The sequence below is a fragment of the Sus scrofa genome, chromosome 13 (genome assembly GCF_054392235.1).
Source record: "Sus scrofa isolate SSC_HxYL_T2T_F1_AM1 chromosome 13, Sscrofa_HxYL_maternal_Yorkshire_Landrace_v2.0, whole genome shotgun sequence".
Taxonomy (NCBI): domain Eukaryota; kingdom Metazoa; phylum Chordata; class Mammalia; order Artiodactyla; family Suidae; genus Sus; species Sus scrofa.
The window spans coordinates 199,857,497-199,880,607 of NC_139395.1; the positions used below are offsets into that span (position 1 = coordinate 199,857,497).

Sequence of the window (23,111 nt, forward strand, 5' to 3'; positions counted from 1 at the left end):
CTCTGGCAACTGGATCTTCCCACTTATTTTTAATGATACAGATATCTCAATTAAAATTATATGGATCTCTTCAAATAATATTTTTTCTTTTTTTATTTAATATCTTAAACTATTTTATGGAAGTGTAGTCAATTTACAGTGTTAGTTTCATGTGTACAACAAAGCGATTCAGTTATGTGTGTGTGTGTGTGTGTGTGTGTACTTTTTCAGGTTTTTTACCATGATAGGTTATTACAGCATATTGAAAATAGTTCCCTGTACTATAGAGTAGGTCCTTGCTGGTTATCTGTATTATATATTATAGTGTTTATATGTTATCTCTCTTCCATGGTTTCACTATTGTCTTAGTAACCATAAGTGCATTTTCTATGTCTATGAGTCTATTTCTTTTTGTAAATAAGTTCATTTATATCTTTTTTATATTGCACATGTAAGTGATAGCATATATTTGTCTTTGACTTTCTTCACTTAGTATGATAATCTCTAGGTCCACTCATGTTGCTGCAAATGGCATTATTTCATGTTTTTTATGGCTGAGTAGTATTCCATTGTATATATAGTACACATATATATAATATATATATATTTATATATTTAGGAATGGAAAAAATGGAAAATTACATTTTCTAATTCTGCAAGGTAAATTACAAAGGTATTTCTGAATCATCTCTTTCCACCAAACCATTATATCTAACCCCTTGTTGGGCGTATTTTCTCGAATGTCTTTTTGTTATCTCAAACAAACTCAACCTGCTCAACTGGAAAGTAATGAACTGCCTCACATAAACCAGTCTGCTCTCTGTTCCACTGAATAGCATGCCTTTCCATATAGTTTACACATGCCAGAAGTGTAGCAGCATCCTTGCTATCATGACTTCACTTGTCTACTTCACTCTGATCACCATGTCATATAAATTTTACCTGCTGAATATCTCTAACATTTTACCTTCTCTGTCTGTCTACTTTGGACTGAGTCGTCATTATGTCTCTTGTCTGAATAGTTCCATAGGAGCTAACTAGTCACAAGACATCTATAATACTTTTTGTCCAATATTTTCTTCACTTTGTAACTAGGTTTTCTGTCTGTGGTGTGGACCTATTCTAGCTGACCCTCAGTATAAATCCCTTTAATTTATTCCTTCCTCTCTTAAGATATGCTGAAATTTGGCCAGAAAAGTCCTATATTATCTGGGTTTATTTCCTGCTTGTCTCTCTAAATAGTATTAACCTCATATTTTTGCCATAAGGGTCTCCTTAATTTCTCTCACTAGCAAGATATCTTCACTCACTCAGGGCCTTTGATAGTTCTTTTCTTCCGTTTTACCTAATTAATGCTTATACGTTTTTTCACATCTCAATTCAAATTTTACTTTTTTTCAAAGACAAATTTTCTGATTTTTCTGACTACCTTAAATATCTCTAATAAGGCTCATTATTTGTAATACTTATTGTTATTTAAATGTTAACTTTCTTCAATTGATTATGTGATTTGTAATTGTCACCATTACTATACCAAGAGGAAAATAAAGGCAAGAAGTCCTGTCTGTTTTGCTTTATCATAATCTCCTAACCTCTGGCTCAGTACCTCACACATGGGAACTTGATAAACAGTGTTTTGAGTGATGAGTGACTGACTGAATGAATAAATGAATCATTGAATTGGGATTACTTTTTAAGATTATCACTGTTTTACTTAACATATCCACAAGTTTTCCTGACATGCCTTCATATTCTTGGAAGAAGTACACCACAACTGGTCCTTCACTTTCTCTGGCTGGTGACACACTTGGAGGTGGGTTTCCTCAATATACGTAAATAAAAGCTGCTGAAGGAGTGTGTAGTTTGCTATTAGACACAGAAGTATCAGGATGTGCTGAATTTTTTGTCTGTTTTTTGTGTCCTGATTTTAGAGACAGTCTGTCTTAGAAGCTTTTTTGAACTTCTTGTGAACATCTTTACATTCTGATTTAGATTCCTTTTAAATATCTATTGAAATAAACAGGATCCTTGTGTTATTGAATCAACAGATAGTGAATCTATGGATGTTACCTATTTGTTGCTCTTCTAAAATCTGGGAAAATATTGGCCTAAACTTAAAAAAAAAAAAAAGGAAAAAGAAAAGGCCACTGACTTCATAAAGGTATTATCTTATGGGAGAGGAAGAAAATAGGCATGTAAGTGAAATGGTGAAAAGTGCAATGAAAGGAAGTGGTTTAAAAAATTAAACAGAATTTTATAATAAAAATATTATAAATATTTAATATTTATACAGAATGTCTTTTCTAAAAAGAAGACACTGGAGTTCCCATTGTGGCTCAGTGGTTAACCAACCTGACTAGTAGCCGTGAGGTTGTGGGTTTGATCCCTGGTCTCTCTCAGTGGGTTAAGGATCCGGCATTGCCATGAGCTGTGGTGTAGGTCGCAGATGCAGCACAGATCCCATTTGCTGTGGCTGTGACATAAGCCAGCAGCTATAGCTCCGATTGGACCCCTAGCCTGGGAACCTCCATATGCCGTGGGTGTGGCCCTAAAAAGACAAAAGACAAAAATAAATTAAATAAATAAATAAATAAATAAATAGACCCTGGAGCAGAGCCCTCCGTGAAAGAATGTAATAAACCACATGGACTCACATGGAAAACTAGTTGTAAAAGGGCAATGGGTCTGGGGTAGTGTAAACAGTAGAGTGAGTGGAACAGATAAAGTCGGAGTAGTAGTCAAACCAAGATTATTTATACACATATAAGGCATTAGAATAAATTTCCCTTGCCTTTTGAGTAAAATGGGATGAAATTGGAGAATTTTGAAAAATCAATTATAAATGTTTCTACTTTAAAAAGATATTTTGACTCTGGAATGGAATGGAAGCTAGGAATTATGTAGAAATTGGGGAAGTCCATTTGGAAGGTATTATAAGAATCAAAGAGAGAACAAAGAAAGAGTTGGAATAGGATAGTAGTTATGAATTAATGAAAAATAGTTGAATAATAGTATATTTTAAGGATAGAGCCATCAGTATTTGCAGATGACGGATTATGAGTATGAAAATGAGAGTATAAAATTACTTCACTATTTTTTTAAAAACAATCTGTATGTGCTTTTATATTATGTTTCTCTATATAATATTTTTTCTTATTTCATCATACTTGAATTTTTTACTTTTCTTAAATCATGAGTCTTACAATATTGATTTAATCAAATGCTGTTATCTGATTTTTGTCTTTATCTTGTTATTTTTGTATCTTTTTTCAAGATATTATTCTGATTCTATACTATTGTTATTCTTTTCCAAATTTCATGTCACTTTAATTAAAATGTTTTATCTCTCTTGATTACCCATATGACAAAATATTAATAAGTAGAATACCTTAGCTTGAATATAGCATCAAGTCTATTCTGCCATCAAAAATAATTATTATCTATTTTCACCATTTCAAATAGAAGGCGTTCTGAATATCACCTAAGTGCCATTACAGTTCTTAATTGATTGATGGATTCCTCAAACTGGAAGCCAGGCTGTAAATAGTTGAAGAGTTATATATGAAGTGATGTTCAATTCCTTGATTTGCCATATTTGAGACTAAATAAATTCCTATTTTAAATCAGTCTCTCCATGAAACTGCCCGACATTTCACTATAGGCATTTCTGCCTCCATGGAAAAAAAAGACATCCTTTACCTGCAGTGGTTTTGTTTTTTTTTTTGTTTTGTTTAGTCTTGTTTTGTTTTTGTTTTTGTTGCTGATATTGTTTTTCTTCTAACTTACTCCTAGAATGTAGATGAGCTGCCTTTTGGTAGCATGTACTGAAAATTAAGTATAATTCTTGTTCTGACTCAGAATATGTCATGGAGCAAAGTCATGAGAAAGATAATATAGAAAACTTGAACCAAAACACATTAAATATGGCCATAAAAAGAGATAGTCAATTATGGCTTTGCAAAAGCCATTGTAAAGCTGAAAAAATTGTTGGTATAAAAAGATAATATGTTTCTATTACTGACTAAGGTGTATGATAATTATATTTATGTTATCAAGGGTGAGCAGGCAATGGATATAAAAAAGATAAGAACAGATGAACCAATCTCAGTGTTATCTAATATGTATCTGCCTTCCACAGAAAGGCATTAAGAGAAAGAGCAATGTTGTTATTCTGCTACGAAAAGGAAATTATGAAATTTTAAGGTTGTGCCAATAGCAGCGAGAGAAGTGGAAAGATGAGTGAAATCGATCACTCTAAGCAGCTGGTTTGAGTAATTCAGTCTGCTCAAAATAAATGTTTATGATAGAAATTCAGTAGCACATGCAAGGTGCTAATTTATGAATGTGGGAATGAATTCCTCCAAAATTCTTTATAAGAATATTTTTTGAGATAGTATACTATGGAAGAAGTGCCTTAAGTTTCTAGATGAATGATTACTCACAATAGATCAGATGTAGTTAACTATATTTTCAGATATTGATATTTTCATTAAATTTGTGTAAGTATAAATTATGGAGATAATGACATAGTTAACATAAAGCCATGCATTATAGGAGAGCACAATTTGAGAATAGTGAATAATTGTGTTGCTACATTAAAAATGCAAAGCTAATTTGTTACATTTTACAATTACATCTACAAAAGATTTAAGACTTGAAGATGTGTTTTGATAACCTTTGGCTTATTTTTTAAATGATTGTATAAAGCTATATTTGAATTCCCAACTATTTTCACTAATGAACAAAGAATCATGACTTAGTACAGCTGTAGGAATGATGGAGAAATCAATATCCATTAGTAAAAATGTGAAGACAATGGAGTTTTACAGTTTAAAATTATACATTTACTATTCAAAAATTTCAAAAATATTAACAGCATAGTGTGATGTAAAAACACAGTATCATTATATCTTGGGCAATATCAAAAAACTTCTAAACCATTTTCTCAAGAATTTAACTAACAAGCAATGCAATTGAAATTCAGTTCTAGAAGTCTACTGTCCAATATGGCAGCCAACAGTAGTAGGACTAGTGTAGTATTGACTACCGTATGGAACAGCATAGACAGAACATTTCCATAACTACAAAAGTTCCATGGGACAGTGCTATTCTAGAAAAAATTAAATATATAAAAGTAATTTCATGGCATTCATATTATTTTACTCTGTTCTTTATTGTGAGAACTATATGGAAATTTAAAATTAGCTCATAACTTGCTGTTAAAACATAAAATCCATAACTATTTTGGATGCAGAGTCTCACAGCAATGACATTTCTGTAGCTATTTTTCTAAACCAATTCAGAAAAAAAAGTAAAATTAAATCACTATTGATTAAACATCTCCTAGCAATAAGACTCTCATTTCACCTTGTCTCTCAACTACATTAAAACTCAGGCCAGCTAATCTTTGTTCAGTGACAAAGAGAATATTATATAAAGCCAAGAAAGAGAAAGACTTTAACATTTCAGGATATAATTTTTATTCATTTTTATAGGAAAATATATCCATGTTCAACTTTAGTATAACTCTGAAATGACTGTACATGGCAATGCTTTCTGAAATGAAGAGCTCGTAGACATCCATGAATATATACATAGACTTCATTGTCAACTACTTCTAACGTTAGAATGATGTCAAGTAGTTGGTAGCAGACATTGTTATATGGTTCCGTTTTTTTTTTTTTTTTTTTTTTTGGTCTTTTTGCCATTTCTTGGGCCGCTCCCATGGCATATGGAGGTTCCCAGGCTAGGGGTCTAATCAGAGCTGTAGCTGCCAGCCTACGCCGGAGCCACAGCAAGGCATCTGCAACCTACAACACAGCTCAGGGCAACACCGGATCGTTAACCCACTGAGCAAGGGCAGGGATGGAACCAGCAACCTCTTGGTCCCTAGTTGGATTCATTAACCACTCGCCATGACGGGAACTCCAGGTTCCATTTTTAATACTTATATGCTATTTATTGAATTATGAACTGTCAATACCTGCATTCATCCAGGTTTCTCTGATCCAGTGTGCTAACTACTGTTTAAAACATAATGGCAAAATATCTGGTCATATGCAAATATATCCTGTGTACCAAAATAAGTGAGAAGGATTTTAGCCTTTGCTCTGGGAATATTTATGTAGTAAATCTTAAAATCTTTAGAGTGTTTAAAAATGTACTGTTTTATAGGTGGCATTAGACATTCCCTAACATTGCTTCAGAGACTATAATTCATTTTTAACCTCCTTGAGGTTAGGTTTCTTATTTGCTTGTTTAACAACCATGTTGTATTCACCTGCAGAACACCAGTACACATAGTAGATACGCAATAATTATGTGTTCAACTAAATTAATAGTCTTCTACATTTGAAACAGGTCTGGCTTCTAATGGTTGGTCAATAAATATTTGTTGAGTTAAGTAAAATATCCCTAATGAGCCTAGAAGAAGGTGGGGTACTCATGTAGTTCTACACTCACCAGTGTAGAAATTTCCTTGGTTGAATCCATTTGTTAAAAATAGCAATTTTTCCAGATTTCTGTTCTTTTTATGATCTGCTAGAGCTATAAAGAATTACAGAAAAAACTACTGAGTTGCAAATACACATCTTTGAGATCTCTCCATTTCTTTCTGCATCTTTCCATTTCTTTCTGCAATGGTAGCCTGGGAGACAGAAAGAATCCATTTGGGCATCAAATTGTTTTATTGCAAAGAACAGTTAGATAAAAACTAGTTTCATCTTCAATTTATTATTTTGCCTATATTTTAAACTACAAAAAATGGAACAATAGAAATGAATTAGTTTTATGACTTAAAAAAAATTTAAACTGTCCAGACATCAGTTTAAACAGCTGAAAGATGTAATCAGTAGTATCTGTCTTTTCGAGTCCAACACTTTTTAAAAGCATTAATTTACAAGTTTAATTTTTAGAAGTATTCAATTAAATCAGTGTTGTGAACATTCCTTGAAAATAAACATATTTAAAGTATTCAGGAAGAGCATGTAATAGCATTATTAGTCACTGATTAAGAACTTAATTTAGAAACTGTTTAGAGAAATACAGTCTTTTTTTAAAATTATAGATCTACTTTATCATATGATCCTCTTCCAAATATTCATTGGTTACTGAGCAATACTAAATGAATGAATTCCTGGTGTGTAGCTGAAGTGTTATCAGCAGCAGACACAGTATTTTGGATGGTAGATATTTATGTTAATCAAGACAGCTGGATATCAGTACGGGTTTTAGGGAATCTTACTTGGTATGTACAATCCTTCAGTTTTTCCACAGTCTAATTTAATTTTGTATTAATGTCATTTTAAAAATATTACCTGTATATCAGATTCTAAATCAGTTACTATGAAAACACTATCAGTAACCGCACAGACCTTTACTTTCTTGAATAATTAAAATTTGTTGAGATACAGTTGAGATATATTAGTTTCAGGTATATGACTTAATGATTCAATATTTGTATGTATTGTGAGATAATCAATGTAATCAATCAAGTTTACATTGATCACTACAAAGTTATTTTTTTTCTTGTGATGAGAGCTCTTAAGAGCTCTCCCTTCAAAACTTTTAAAATGCAGTATGGTATTATTAACTATAGTCATCATGCTGTACATTATACGTTCATGATTTATTTATTTTATAATTGGCAATTTTACCTTTTGACCCCTTTCACCCATTTAGCTCACCTCAGCCCCTACTTATGCCAACCACCAATTTGTTCTCTGTATATAACCCTTTGTTTTTAGAGTCCATATATAAATGAGATTATTAGGTGTTTGCCTTTCTCTGACTTATTTCATTTAGTGTGATTCCCTAAAGGTTTTTCCATGTTGTTTCAAATGAAGACTTTATTCTTTAATATGACTGAATAATACACCTGTGTGTGTAACAGTGAGACAGAGAGGAGAGAGATTTTTTTTATTACTCAATGAATTTATTACATCATAATTGTATAACGATCATCACAATCCAATTTCACAAGATTTCCATCCCACAACACAAACACATGAGAGAGATTTTTTTTTTTTATCCATCCATTTGTCAGTGGACATTTAAATTTTTATCATGTTTGGCCAGTTGTGAGTAATGCTACAGTGAACATGGAGGTGCACATATCTTTTCAAATTACTCCTTTCTTTTTATTCAGATAAATACCCAGAAGTAGAATTGCTAGATCCACATGCTAGCTCTATTTTTAACTTTTTTTTTTTTTTTTGTCTTTTGTCTTTTTTTATTGTTGTTGTTGTTGTTGTTGTTGTTGTTTTTGTTGCTATTTCTTGGGCCACTCCCGCGGCATATGGAGGTTCCCAGGCTAGGGGTTGAATCGGAGCTGTAGCCACCGGCCTACACCAGAGCCACAGCAACGCGGGATCCGAGCCGCGTCTGCAACCTACACCACAGCTCACAGCAACGCCGGATCCTTAACCCAATGAGCAAGGGCAGGGACCGAACCCGCAACCTCATGGTTCCTAGTCGGATTCGTTAACCATTGCGCCACGACGGGAACTCCTATTTTTAACTTTTTGAGAAGTTTTAAAACTGTTTTTCATAGTGGCTGTACCAATTTACATTTCTGCCAACAGTGCACAAGGGTTCCTTTTTCATCACATCCTTGGATTTCTTGTGCTAATTGAATAGGTTGTCATTCAGTAAGTATAGGAAATTAGAAAATTTGACTTTAAAATAATGGGGTGTGTTAGCTAACATCTAAGACATATGGAGTTGACCCTTGAAAAACACAAGTGTTAGGGGTGCAAATTCCTGCGCAATCAAAAATTCCTCTACAACTTTTGATTCCCCCCAGACTTAACAATAAATAGCCTACTTTTTACCAGAAGACATAAAATAATAGTCATTTAGCAAATATTTTGTATCTTGTATATATTATATACTGTAGTCCTACATTAAGGTAAGCTGGAGAAAAGAAAATATTGTTAATAAAAATCATAAGGAAGAGAAAATGCATTTACAATGCTGTGCTGTTTATCATTACTGTTAAGTTTTTAACCTACTTTCAGGATGAATTGTCTGTCAGTAATTACATCAGTATTGTCTTATATGATATAAAACACTGTAGATATTATACTTACTAATAACACTACACGTCAAAAATGAAAAAATAATGTGAAAATTCATATTTATTTATAGGTGTAAAAATCCATTCAAGATAATGAAAAAGCAGGAATATGATTACTTAATGGTAGCCTAGCCTGTACTCTAATAAATAATTCATTATAAATTCTTTATAGCATATATTACAGTCATATTCATAATACAATATTGGAAATATTGTTACTGTTTTAAAAAACACATGTGATAATAAGCTGATACTCAGTGTCTCCAATTATAAGAGACAGAGATGTACTATAAGGTGATATAATTCTTTGAAAGCAATATAAAACAGTAAGAAAACTAACATATTATTAATTTTTTGTTAAATATCACTCACCTTATACCTATGTAGGAATGGATTAGTATCTGCATATTTTATGTTTTCATGATATATTTTATTGATGTTTTCAATATTTTTAGGCTAAAAACTTCATCTGCAAGTTTTTTTTTAAATGGTCACAAAACATTTCACTGTATTTATTGAAAAAAATCTGCACATGCATGGAACCACACATTTCAAACCCCTGTTGTTGAAGGGTCAGATATACTTTTCCAGTGGTAATGATATTAAAATAAAAACAGAAGTTTTAAAAGAATTACAGCTTTTTTAAGTACTAAATTACTCTTCAGTAATTTCAATAAAATGCATATTAAAAACTTCCCAGCATTTCCTTTTGAACTGGTATAGTTTGTGCATGTTACCAAGTTTGACTAAGACCATCATTTTCATTTTTTATGTGGTTATATGTTCATGAGAGAAGTTTCAGTGTATCTTATATTTATTTTTATTTATTTATTTATTTTTGTCTTTTTATGGCTGAACTTGCAGCATATGGAGGTTTCCAGGCTAGGGATCAAATCAGAGCTATAGCTGCTGGCCTACCCCACAGTCACAGCAATGCAGGATCTGACATGTCTGCGACCTACACCACAGCTCAGGCAACACTAGATCCTTAATCCACTGAGCAAGGCCAGGGATTGAACTTGTGTACTCATAGATACTAGTCAGATTCATTACTACTGAGCCACGACGGGGACTCCTGTATCTTATATTTTTAAGTGCTGTGTTGCAGAAAATTTGATTTATTTTCCTGCATTCGATCTTATAGGTAAAAATAGGTAAGAGCCACATTTTAAAATCCACCGCTCTAACTGAGGCAATGTGGCTCAGCGGGTTAAGAACCCTACTAGTATCCATGAGGACAAGGGTTCAACCCCTGTCCTGCCTCAGTGAGTTAAGGATCCTGCTTTTCTGTGAGCTCTATGTTGTAGGTCGCAGACACGGCTCAGATCCTGCATTGCTGTGGCTATGGTGTAGGACAGCAGCTGCAGCTCCGATTTGACCCTGGCCCAGGAACTCCCATATGGAGGGGGTGCAGACCTAAAAAATAATAATAATAAAATAAATAAAACAAAATAAAATCCATTGCCCTAATCATATTCAACTATTGGAACAGTGTTTTGTCAGCTTTCCTCCAGGATATGGATTGATGATTTTATCTTCCATGAAAGCCAGCATGAACACTCAGCAAGGATTATACCTTATTTTATATAAATAGAGTATGATATTAATATTAGTGCTCTTGGAAATTATTTAAAACTCGTCATGTTTTCTGCCCTCATTGAGTGATGATTGATGAGGCAATATTTGCAATGTGTAATAAGTTACATAAGTGAAAGCTGTTGAATAAGTAATAGAGTACAAGCTATACTTATTAAATAATAATTAATTTGAGATTTTCCCATGTTCTCTTCTTCTTAAGAAACTTGAAAAACCAAGTAATAAATTATTTGACATTTCATAATCCAAATTAAGAAAATTTTCTTTGTTTCATCACAGAATGTTTGGTAACTCTTGGTTTCTGGGTTGGAGTATTTCTCCACAGGCAAGGATCTTAACTTAAAAACAGTAGCAAAAGCAAGAACAACAAGCAGCAACAGGAAAAACATCAAAAGAAAATATTTAAGTGGTGAAAGGAGTTGTTTTTTTTTTTTGTCTTTTTAGTCCCACTTCCTTAAAAAATAGTAACAATTGATTGTTATTTTTTTCACATAATCTTACCAAATAGTTTGTTTTATTTTGTGCTTTGCAATCTCTTTTCCAGTGGATGTACAGAATAAAAATGTGATTTCTATTTAATATTAACTGTACTGTAATTATAAAGTATATTAATTAAATAAAGCCAAATTGAACAGATTCAGCTACAGCTACACCAAGTTTTGTACAAATAAAATGTGCTTGTTGTCTTTAAAGATAAATTCTAGAATTTTTACTGAAATCATCAAACCACACTTACTTATTAACAAAGATTGAGAATATATTTCAAAACTTAATTAAAGTGAAATAGCAGATTAATATCAGTTAAAATAAATATAATAGCATGAAATACTAATTGCACTTTTACTTATTTTTAAAACTAATATCAAGTTATATCCAGTGTTCTTAATGTGATAGCACATTTACTATAAAGTAAAACTGTCTTTTCAATGCAGAATTATTACTTATTTTGCACATATTTTTAAAAACCCATTGTCAAAAAAACCCCCCAAAAATCCATTGTCATGCTAAATAACTTTATCAATGGCTTTTTTAATTAAATATATTTTGTTCAATGCATGTGGTTGTCATTTTGAAATCAAAGCAGATAACTCTCCAATTAGTTTAATTTTTGAATATAAATTTAATATTAAAAAATACATTTTAAATAATTAGTTTGTAACATATTTAGTAATTCAAATCACTTCAAAATAGTTTAAATAATCCCCATATTCATTAGACATTCAAATCGACTTGTTGTTAACGTAAACATTGGCTTATCTCATAATTAGTAACAAGATGGGAAAGTATTTTTATATTTAAATACACTTTAAAAGCTTTTTAAAATCATAATTTCCATATAGGTGTGTATTTTCTCTATGAGAGAATTTGTTATACTCGAGATAGATAAATTGGAGAGCTATAATTGAATTCCAAATGTGAAGTAAAACAATTTCACTAGCAGAGAATATGTGCCATACAATGTAACAAATCTGTTAATTTTAAAATTATTATTTAAACCCTTTTGCTCCTGAGAGCACTAGTTAAATTGATAAAGTTTCCTTATATGATAAAGAATAACAAGAGATAAAAAATATTTGCAATGGTCTTATCCCTTCATTAACTAATTTTTTAAAGGAATTATTGAAGTTACATAGTAGAATTTTTTTCTACCCTATTAAACCTCTTTCATAGAGTGCATTCACCTCCTGGTAGTTTTGGAATACAGTGTTGCTGAGTAAAATTGGTGGTAGTGGTGGTATGGTTCTTTTTAAGTTACAAGAAATTTTATTATTTTCTTGGCCATATAACATGTTCCATTGGATATAAAAACTGACCATTTACCTATCAACTAATTCATACAACTTGTATGAATTTATCCAGCTACATGTATATAATGTAATGTGTGAATTTGCTTGCTGCTCAGAATTTGTTTTGACTGCCTATTTTCATGAATGCTGATGATGATCTATAATCATGATAATAATCATTGTATCTAAAACTACCCAAATATAATGTAAAATTTTATTTACTCCAAAATTCATACACTAGGAGATAAGAAAACTAGAAGCAAGAGCTTATACCACCTCTGCGATCTTGCTATTTTTTTAAAGTAACTAATCTCTAGCATGGAGGTCAATAAATTAATTTAAGCTTTGAATAAATTTAAGATTCCCTCAAATCCCATCAGAATGTGTGTGTATTTCCTAATTCTGACACACAACAGAGGAATGAATAACTGGCAACCTTTATACCCAAGCCTTTAGTGTGAGCGAACTAGATAAGAAAATTGTAAATATAAGCGAACAAACATAAAAGAAAATAGGAATGAAAGGAGGGATATGTTCAGCTTCAGTGAAAAGAAGGAAAGTAATCAGTGTCATTCAATTTCAAAAGAAGAAAGTTAGTAAAGAAGAAAATTCTATTTACAGACATCAAAGATGACAGTATAAGCAAAAATAATTAAAACTGAAAATGAAAGTTTTAGAGTTTTTTCATTTTTCCTCAAATATACACTAGCTAATATTATAGGATCAGTGAGGGATTCTCATGATGTATTTTAATTTTCTTCACACATTTCAGACAAATTACAGATTCAAAATGGGTATAAAAGTTTAAAACCTCCAGCATAGTCATAAAGCAATTGAATATAATTCTCATAAGACAGCATGCAGTGCCAAGTGAGTGGTAAACAATAAATATTCTCTATTAAAATACTGTGTATTAATGCACCAAAAGGCCTCCTAATTGTCCATAAGTACTTAAAATAAGAACTGTATCAAATTCCTTGAATTTGAACTAGATATTCTTAGGTTGAATTTAAAAACATTAATTTAGTAGTTGAATGACTTTTGAAAATTGAGCATAGTTTAAAACTTGTACATCAAATTGAATTATGGTACAGTGATCTCAATGACACACAATACTTGTAATAGATAACTTGGAAACTATTCCTAATAGTTTGTAATCTTACTTTTAAGAAAATTCATGAATAGGAGTTCCCATTGTGGTGCTGTGGAAATGAATCTGACTGGGAACCATGAGGTTGAGGGTTCGATCCCCTGGCCTCTCTCAGTGGGTTCAGGATCTGGCATTGCCTTGAGCTGTGAGGTAGGTTGCAGACACAGCTTGGATCTGGCATTGCTGTGGCTCTGGCGTAGGCTGGAAGCTACAGCTCCGATTAGACCCCTAGCCTGGGAACCTCCATAGGCCGCAGCTGTGGCCCTAAAAAGACAAAAGACGAAAGACCAAAAAAAAAAAAAAAAAAAAAAAAGGAACTTCATGAATAATAGTAAAGATTATATCTTGAGTTTGCCACTGGCAAAGAATTAGATTTATGGAATTCAAATACAAATGAAATACAGAATTACTTGGAGCATGGGAAGATTAATAACATGAGTCCATGAAATTTACATAGAAACCTTCAAATACTTCAGCTGATTACCCTTGTTTATGTTAGTAAACAATAAAAGTGCTTTCAGAGTATTCTAGCACACTCAGCTGTTATAATACGCTATTCCTATATTAATTATGCAATAATATTTTTAAGCAATAGAACATATTATATTTTAATTGGATAAATATTCTTAAATATATTTTCTATGGGTCAAGTATAGATTTTTAGAAGGAAGTATACACAAATATATTTTAAAAACATGCTCTATTTTTCTTGATGAATTAACATCTTTATCAATTGAAAGGTAAATTAGGATTATCTATTTCATCCATTTGGCGGAGTCTAACTCAAAACTGCTCTTGAAATAAGACAAGAAAGCATGTGTTTTATACACACGCTGACAAGGAAATCTCTATTTTGTTAATCCATTTTGTACTTAACAATTTTCATGTAGAGGTGCTCAATTTTAAGACCTCTCCTTAATATTTAATCATCACATGAATTAATTTACTCATTCAAGAGACATCTGGGGCACATTTTTTGAAAACTTTAATATGCACAGCTCATCATGTGCATGTATGCCACAAAGGGGAATACATAATGGGTAAAGCAATATCTATTCTCAAAGAGGGTAGGGAAACTGACCTCAGTTTCAATTTCAGAATATGATGGTGACGTTAGAAGATATAAATATGTTAAATGCATATATTTTAAATTTTAAAAATTGCAATTATATGGGCTAATATTATTATTAGTGATTATAATAGGTCCAAGCCCCCACAGTAAACACTTAGTATTGACTCTCTCATAAACCCTGTGTGACAGTTTATCATGGCCCCCGTTTTGAAGACGTGGAAGCTGAAGTTTAAAAAGGTTATGTAATTGGCCTAGGATCTTGCCAGTTTTAAGTCCAAACCCTAAATTTAATCTGAGCAGTCTGACCACTGACCCTACAACATTCTCTACTGTCATACATTTTGTTTATCAGAAAGGCTCTATTCAAAAGGCATTTCTTCTTAATCTTTAAGTCACTCTCTCTCAGTTGAGAGAATCACTTGATAATAAATATTAAACAGAAGCATTTTAAAATAAAAAATTGAGAAAGAATAAAATATCATTATTGCCAGATTAATTTTATTCAGTTGTTCAGAATATCAGAATATCAACAACATAAAATCTGTAGGCATAATGTTAATCAAAATTAAACTTAATTCTTGTTCTCATAATATAATGTTAGACATAGAACATATCTTTAAAAGTAACAGTATAATATAATCTTAATATTGGGCATTTAAAAAATCTGACATGTACACTTCATATGGAAGAGATGTTAGGAAAAAGAGATGCATGGTTCTCATAGAGGAGACTGAGGAAAAATGCCCTGAGACAATGTTACTGAGATGAAATCAGAAGGATGGTTCAAAAGTAAAAAAGAAAAAAAATGGCAAAAAAAAAAAATGCATTTCAGTCACTAAGATCCCACAGGGTGAAAATCTTGGCATATATGAAAGCCTGCTGTTGGCACATATGACAGCCTCACATGCTTGTTTCAGTGTGCCTGAATAGGGAGATTAGAGACAGAGCGTTCAATACTAATAGATCACATGGACCATGGTAACAAGTTATACTTCTTGCTGAAGAGCAGTGAGAATCAGGTATCGAGACTTTTAGTCAAAGCATGGAGACAGTGGTGGAGGTCAAAGAATACTTGTTTGGTGAACTAAAAATGTAATGCCATTTCACTATCTTTGAGTTTTATAACATCAAAGACATATTGAATGAAAAGTTAATCTACTTTGCTATTTATGAAATCACAGATGGAAGAACTGGCACTACTGAATGAAAGAAGTCAGATGGTTCATTTTTCAGATAAAGACATAGATCATATTTTTAAAACATACTCAAACATACATTGGATGAACTGTGCATATTAAAGTTTTCAAAAGATGCTTGCATTTGTAGGTAGCATATGAGAGTAGTGACAGTTGTGTTGGGCAGTTAACTGCAAAACTCTCCTCTAACATTTCAAATTGAAATTTGTATAACCTGCTAGTATGCTTTACCTATAAGTAATTCAAAATAATAACCTTATATTATTTTCTTTCATTATGTCACCGAGATGTTGAGATGGTTATTTGATTCTATTAGATTGGAGGCTATTCTGTAAATTAAGAACACTTTGGAATTAGATAGCCAACAATAGGATCTCAGATCTACAGTTCTCAACTCTAACGAGGATTCCATTATGTATCTTCTGGTATAGGGACACTATAGTGACTATTACCATTGATCAATAAATGTTAGCTGTGATTCATATAATCATTAGACTATTTCCATTTGGCTAGAGAGGGTAGTGAGCATGTCCTTAGAATTGAATGAGATAAGTGGATCTCAACCAGAGCAGAGCAGTAGCATCATCCACAGACTTGTTAAAAACACAAACTCCTGGTCTCCACTAACTCAGAACTTGTGGAGCAGTTTGGGTTTTAACAAGTTCTACAGGTGATTCTGATGCGTGCAAATATTTGAGAACAGCTGAGCTGGAAAGTTAGTATGTAAATATTTTCAATCTGCACATTTAAAATATTTTGAATGTATACTATCCTTCATGAAATAGACCAATTATGGCACTTTTAAAATGCGCATATTAATTGCACACACAATATTATCAGCATTCCGAAATTTACGTCATCTTCTAAATCTGCTCTTGCCATTTAAATAAGAACCACTTATAAAAATAACAGCAATATAAACATTCTAAATAGATAGGTACATAGAGGAAGTAGAGATGTTTCAATTTTTTTTTTTTTTTTTTTTTTTTTTTTTGCTATTTCTTGGGCCGCTCCCGCGGCATATGGAGGTTCCCAGGCTAGGGGTCTAATCGGAGCTGTAGCCACCAGCCTAGGCCAGAACCACAGCAACGCGGGATCCGAGCCGTGTCTGCAACCTACACCGCAGCTCACGGCAACGCCGGATCGTTAACCCACTGAGCAAGGGCAGGGACCGAACCCGCAACCTCATGGTTCCTAGTCGGATTCGTTAACCACTGTGCCACCACGGGAACTCCTGTTTCAAAATTTTTAAACTCAATAATTATATCTTTTCTTATAGGTGACAAAATATTTACATGTAAAAAATATTGTAATACTTTACACCGAAATAAGTATATCAAGTAGTTGAAAAACACTTAAATTAAGCATTTATAATGTATGGCTTTCCCTGAAGTGATGATTAAACTTGAAATATGTTTAACTTGAATTCAGTAACTATATATGTTCTTGGATATTTTATCTCAATAAATAAGAAAAGTAAGTGGAAATAGGTGAGTTCTAGGTGTGTATAAGACATTATAAAATTACCAGGCAAGTGTTCTTCCCCAATATTTGATTACTTGAAAAAGTGTTGTGCTATAGGTACTTTTAGATTTATATGTATATATAAACACACATACATAAATAACATGTCTATTCTCAAAAGAGTATAATAATGTTTGGTTAGAAGCTATATTTCTTTAAACACAATGCTGCTTCGTGTCTTTCTCAAAGAAACAGCATTTTCTGGCATGAATAACACAGTCTTTAATTTTTGTCTAACAAGTGGAAAACATAATTTTGACTGGAAAATTATAAAATTTTAAACCTGGTTCCAAACTTACTGAAAAAGTGATAAATATTATGACATTTACTCAGTAATCCACAAACATACTTTAATCAGGAGACTATACTCCATTATCCTACATTTTGGGTAACAGATCTATGCAATAACATCTCTAGGAAAATATTATATGGACATGCTATTTCAAACATATTTCAGAAAAAATAAATGTGAGAGGAAATTTCTAAGCTATTCCTTATAAATTATGAAAGTCAAAGATGATGGTTCTCTAACAAACACATCAGTTATCAGAGGAGTATTATTGAGGTGATATAAAGAATATGACAGAAAGCCCTGTCATTGTCACTAAAGTTAAACTAGGCTATTCACAAGATATGTCATTGGTGTATATTTATGATTAATCATATGTTTCAACTTGACTGGGTCACAGGATGCTCAGATATTTGGCTAAGCATTATTTCCAGGTATGTCTGTGAGAGATTTTCTGGAAAGGGATTAGAATTTGAATCAGTGCATTCAGGAAATTGTCCTTCCCAGTGTGAGATGGCATCATCCAGTCCTTTGAGGCCTTGAAGAGTGTGAAAGGTGAAGGAAGGGAGGATGTGTTTGTCCTTAGCTGGACTACTGAGCTGCACTTCTGTATTCTGCACTCAGACTGGAACATTCCCCAAAGGTTCCTCTGGTTCTCAAGTTTTCAGACTCAGCGTGACTCAGACTAAATTATGCCATCAGATTTCCTTCATCTCCAGCTGTGGATGGCTGTTCATGGGACTTCTCAGTCTCCGTATTTTCATACTGTGTGTGTGTGTGTGCATGTGTGTGTGTGTGTGTGTGTGTGTGTGTGTGTGTGTAAGGTTCTATTTCTCTGGAGAACCCTGACGAATACAGTGCATGTTATTGTTTCTACTTAAATTCTGTGTTCTTGAAAGAACCTCATATTTGCAGCCTGAAGGACTATCTTATTAATCATGTTCAGCAACTTGGCCAAAGATAGTTTATACTTTCCTCACCTTCTCTATACAGTATGTAAAACTCAACCTGTAGGGAACAGTTTTGAAATCAGAGGGCGCTTATATATACCTGTCTGAGTTTGATCCTCAGTTTCTCTGTTGGGATTGCAGACATTCACTTGGTATATAACAAAATATTTTATATGCATTCACAAACATTAAAAATAGTGTTAAAATCTACCACATATTACCAAAATCATTGTCAGCCATAGTACTTCTTTCTTTTAAAAAGTATAGTCTTTCTCATAATATTATGAAATTAAAGATTGTGTCACACATTTTACTTGCGCAAGTTGTGCATTATTTTATATCTTACTAAGGGCACAAAAGCACATACAGACTGTACCATGCATGTGTTCTTAGAGGTGTGTTAGTTCCTGTAACTATGCATGAAGATGATTGTATAGCCAGTTGGAATCACAAAAATTGTTAAATTATGTCTCTCTATTCAAAAATCAAAATAAACTTATAAACTTGTTCACTTTTTTAACATTTTGTGGCTCTACCCTTTTATGGAGTGGGTTAGCCTCTGCATTTTAAATGTACATAAAAGTGGTTTTTTGTCTTCTTCCTTAACAGTTAAAATTATATTTATATGAAATTATTAATTTGTCAACTAATATGAATATTTTAAATACCTAATAAGAGTAATTTATAGGTTTAACTATAGCTTTTAAAAATTGCGTTCATGAATATGAAAGAATATTAGAATATAACACATGATATAGGCAGTGAATACATGAAAGACAGGAAGGAAAATTTTTTATTCACTATAAATGCCTAGATGATATAAAAATTAAGATATTTTAAATTTATATTTTATTATTTATCTTCATAGACATTTTTGTGTAATCACAGTGAATAAATCAAAATATAGTTAATACTAAATTGCAATGAGTTATATGTATGATTTATTTGCTGCAATAATGATGAAAAAATATTTTTACACTTGAGAAAGGGCCTTCAGGAAAACCATATTGGAAAATTTCTATTATAAAATTCTAAAAGCACAGTACTAGGACTCAAATCCTTAATTGTTTAATATAGATCAAGTGACCTAACTTTTAAAAGTGCTTATTTGACAAGCTCTTCACCTGAGCATTCTCAGTAAATTTTATCTAATTTGCGAGAAGACTGACAGGGTTTCATTTTGTTATGGGACTTCCAAGATGACCTTTTATTTCTCTCCTTAATTCTGAAGAAAAGAAAAAAAAAGAAAATGGACATGTTTGGTCAGTTCTGATAATCAAGGGGCCATTTGACATTTTAGTAAGAGAAATAGAATTTCTAATGAGAATATTTGGATGACAGCAACTTAGTGAGCTTGGCGATGTGAAAGTTATCACAACCTGTTAAAAGCCACAAACATGAGTCAAAATAAACTTAGAAGGAGAGAGTGTATAGTGAAAAAGGTAGTGACTAAATTAGAGCTGAGGAAGTAGAGTGCTGAATAGACTCCATAATGACTAAAATTTCCCATAATGACTAAAATTTCCAAGTCCAAATTCTTAAACCTGGATTGAATTAAACTGCAGGGAATGACAGTTAATGTAGCAAGAAAAGATGTGTAAATAAATGGTCATATCAGAACAACTTAACACTATTTTAGTGGCAAGCAAAATCATGATTATAAAACAGCAGCCTTCTAACATTAAATTGTCAGATATCCTAAAGATTTTATTTTAGCTTTTGTGAAGGAAAATCAACCTTCTAATGCTGACAGCAGCAATAGAGCTGCCCAAATGGAATTAGCTTCATCCCAAATTGAGAAGAAGGAACCAGAAACTACATTGCTGTTGGCTTTCAGAGTTGGAGCCATAATTATTGCTGCTTTCTCTACAGCATTATTGTGCAGGAGACTGAAGAAGCTACCTGAAATACTTTTATCATTAACCTAATAAATTCATATACATAAAAAATGACTCCTTAAAAAGGTCATTCATGCATTACCCTCTGATGCCCTATTTGAGGCATGTGAGAATAATCTATTTTAGAGTGAATGTTAGTGAGGAAATCCCATAGAACTTTTATGATTATGTAAAGTAACTTGACTCTACTGTTTCATAAACACCTCCAGGTATGTGTATGAGACTGATTATGTTTTTATATGTGAAGAAGAAACACAGGGTTCTCTTTTGTTGATGTACAATATTTAGATAAACTCTGTCTCCCTTTCAAAATGCACCAACTTTTCTTATCTCAATAATATGATTTTGCTGTTGAAATTGAGCGAATGGAAAGCACGGAGCATTGATTATGATGACAGTGTAAAGGGCTACATTTTAGGAGGAGTATGTTTTATTTTTATTTTATGAAAAAATATGCTTTTGGCAATCCATAGAGTAGTTTGTATATTTTGAGCAGTAATTATTGATACAATTATCATCAATTAAATTCTATCACTTAGCTTTTTAAAAGTAAATCCGTGTGTTCCAATCTCAAAGTTAAATTTATGTAGTTTTACATTAACTAAAAAATCACCAAGTGAAAAATGCATGGTACAAAGATCTTCTAAAGTTTTAAAAATATTTAGTATTTACTTATTACATAAGGTAAACCAGGGAATTTACAGTGTTGTTACTGTAAACTACTATTTACAGTGTAGTTACAGTGTAGTTACATGCTAGGGTGAACACAGCATGCCACACGGGAAATCAAAGGAAGCACTGGAGCTAGTCATGAGGCAAAGAGATGGGGAACCATGGGCCTGTGCCTCTAGTGTAGTTTACGTGGAAAGAAGAGAGGGAGGTAGGTTTAGGGTTGGCTAATTTGGATAATGTGTGCAAGCTGTGGGGCACAGCTGTTATCCTTGGCAATATATGATCTGGGGGTAGTTTGTGTGGAGTGTATGAGGGACCCATAAGGGAAGTGGTTGGGAGTATAGACTTAATCAGCTACACAAGAAGTAGAACTGACCAGCCTCTACTCGGAGTCTCGAGACGAGAAAAACAAACAAAAACAAAGACTATATTGCAAAGGTATTACCGGTTTTTTCTTCTTCATTTCAGCTATTCCTGTTTTTGGGTAGTAGTATCTCAACCAGAGCGTCAATAGGAACTTACCTGCTGCAGGCATACATTGGAGATATTGTGGATTCAATTCCAGAACCCCACAACAAAGCCAATACTGCAGTAACGTGAGTCACACAAATTTTTTAGTTGAGTATAGAATTATGTTTATACTGTACTCTAATCTATTAAGTGTGAAATAATAGCATTATATCTTTTAAAAGTACATACTTTAATTAAAAAACACTTTGTTAAAAATTGCTATCCTCTGAGCCTTCAGGGAGTCACAGAAATAACATCAAAGATCACTGATCACAGGTTACCATTACAAATATAATAATGATGAAAAAGTTTGAAATATTGTAAAGTACCAAAATGCAACACAGAGAGACAAAGTAAAGAAATTATGTTGGGGGAGTTCCTGCTGTGGTGCAGTGGATTAAGAACCTGACTCTAGTGCTCAGGTTGCTGCAGAAGTTCAGGTTCAATTCCTGCCCCACATAGTGGATTAAAGGATCTGGCGTTACTGTGGAGTAGGTTGCAGCTGTTACTCGGATTCAGTCCTTGGCCCTGGAACTTCCATATGCCCATGGGTATGGCCATAAAAAGAAAAAAATCCTAATGGAAAAATTTGCTAATATAAGGTTGCCACATATGTTCAATTTGTAAAAAACACAGTATTTGTGAAGTGTGATAAAATGAGATATACCTGTAATAATAATTGAGAACAAACTTTCATTTATATATTGGACAGTTTGATACTCATATTCATGAATTAGCTGCTCAAATTATTGACTCACTTTTAGGTTTTTATATGATACCTTTTAAGACAGCATAAAATAACAATGAAAAAATAGGTAGAGGAAAAATGTGTAAGCCCACTTCACAGAAAGATTACTTTGGACTCTTGAGAATGGGTCAGAGTGCAGTGGTGGGCAGAATTATAAAGTGGCTCCAGAAATCACTACTTGCTTGTACACCTGCTTTTGTAAAATCCCCTCCTCTTGAGCGCAGGTGGAACCTGTGAGTGCTTGGAATCAGGAAACTATGGCAAAGATGAGGGGTAATGAAGGCATGATAATATCCTATTACATCAACTCTGACTTCAGGAAGAGGGAAATTAACCTGTGTGTAACTGACTTAACCAGGTGGACCCTTTAAAAAGAATTCTTTGGGATGAGAATATCTTGATGGCTCAGTTACCATATTGTCAGAGGGTCAATGAAGGGGCATCAGAGAAAAAAACTGGGAGCAGCCTTTGGAGCTGAAAGTGGGCTGTGCCTGACAGCCCAGGAGAAAACAGGGGCCTCAGTCCTACAGAAGGGAATTGAATTCCGCCAGCAACCATGTGAGCTTGGATAGAGGTCCCCAAAATTCAGGAAAAAATGTGGATATTGAAATTTTAAATTGGAGCCTTCTGAGGCCTGGCACAGAGGACCTAGTTAAGCCATCTC

The 23,111-nt window shown here is 32.8% G+C and overlaps 1 long non-coding RNA gene across 1 annotated transcript in view; it reads left to right on the forward strand.

Annotated features, from left to right (window-relative positions):
- Positions 1–21,785, forward strand: part of LOC110256465 (uncharacterized) — a 291,252-nt gene extending 269,467 nt beyond the window's left edge. Inside the window, exon 4 of the long non-coding RNA XR_014823736.1 lies at positions 21,658–21,785. This is a non-coding gene — a long non-coding RNA (uncharacterized LOC110256465). The remainder of the gene's footprint in view (positions 1–21,657) is intronic.
- The last annotated feature ends 1,326 nt before the right edge of the window (positions 21,786–23,111 follow it).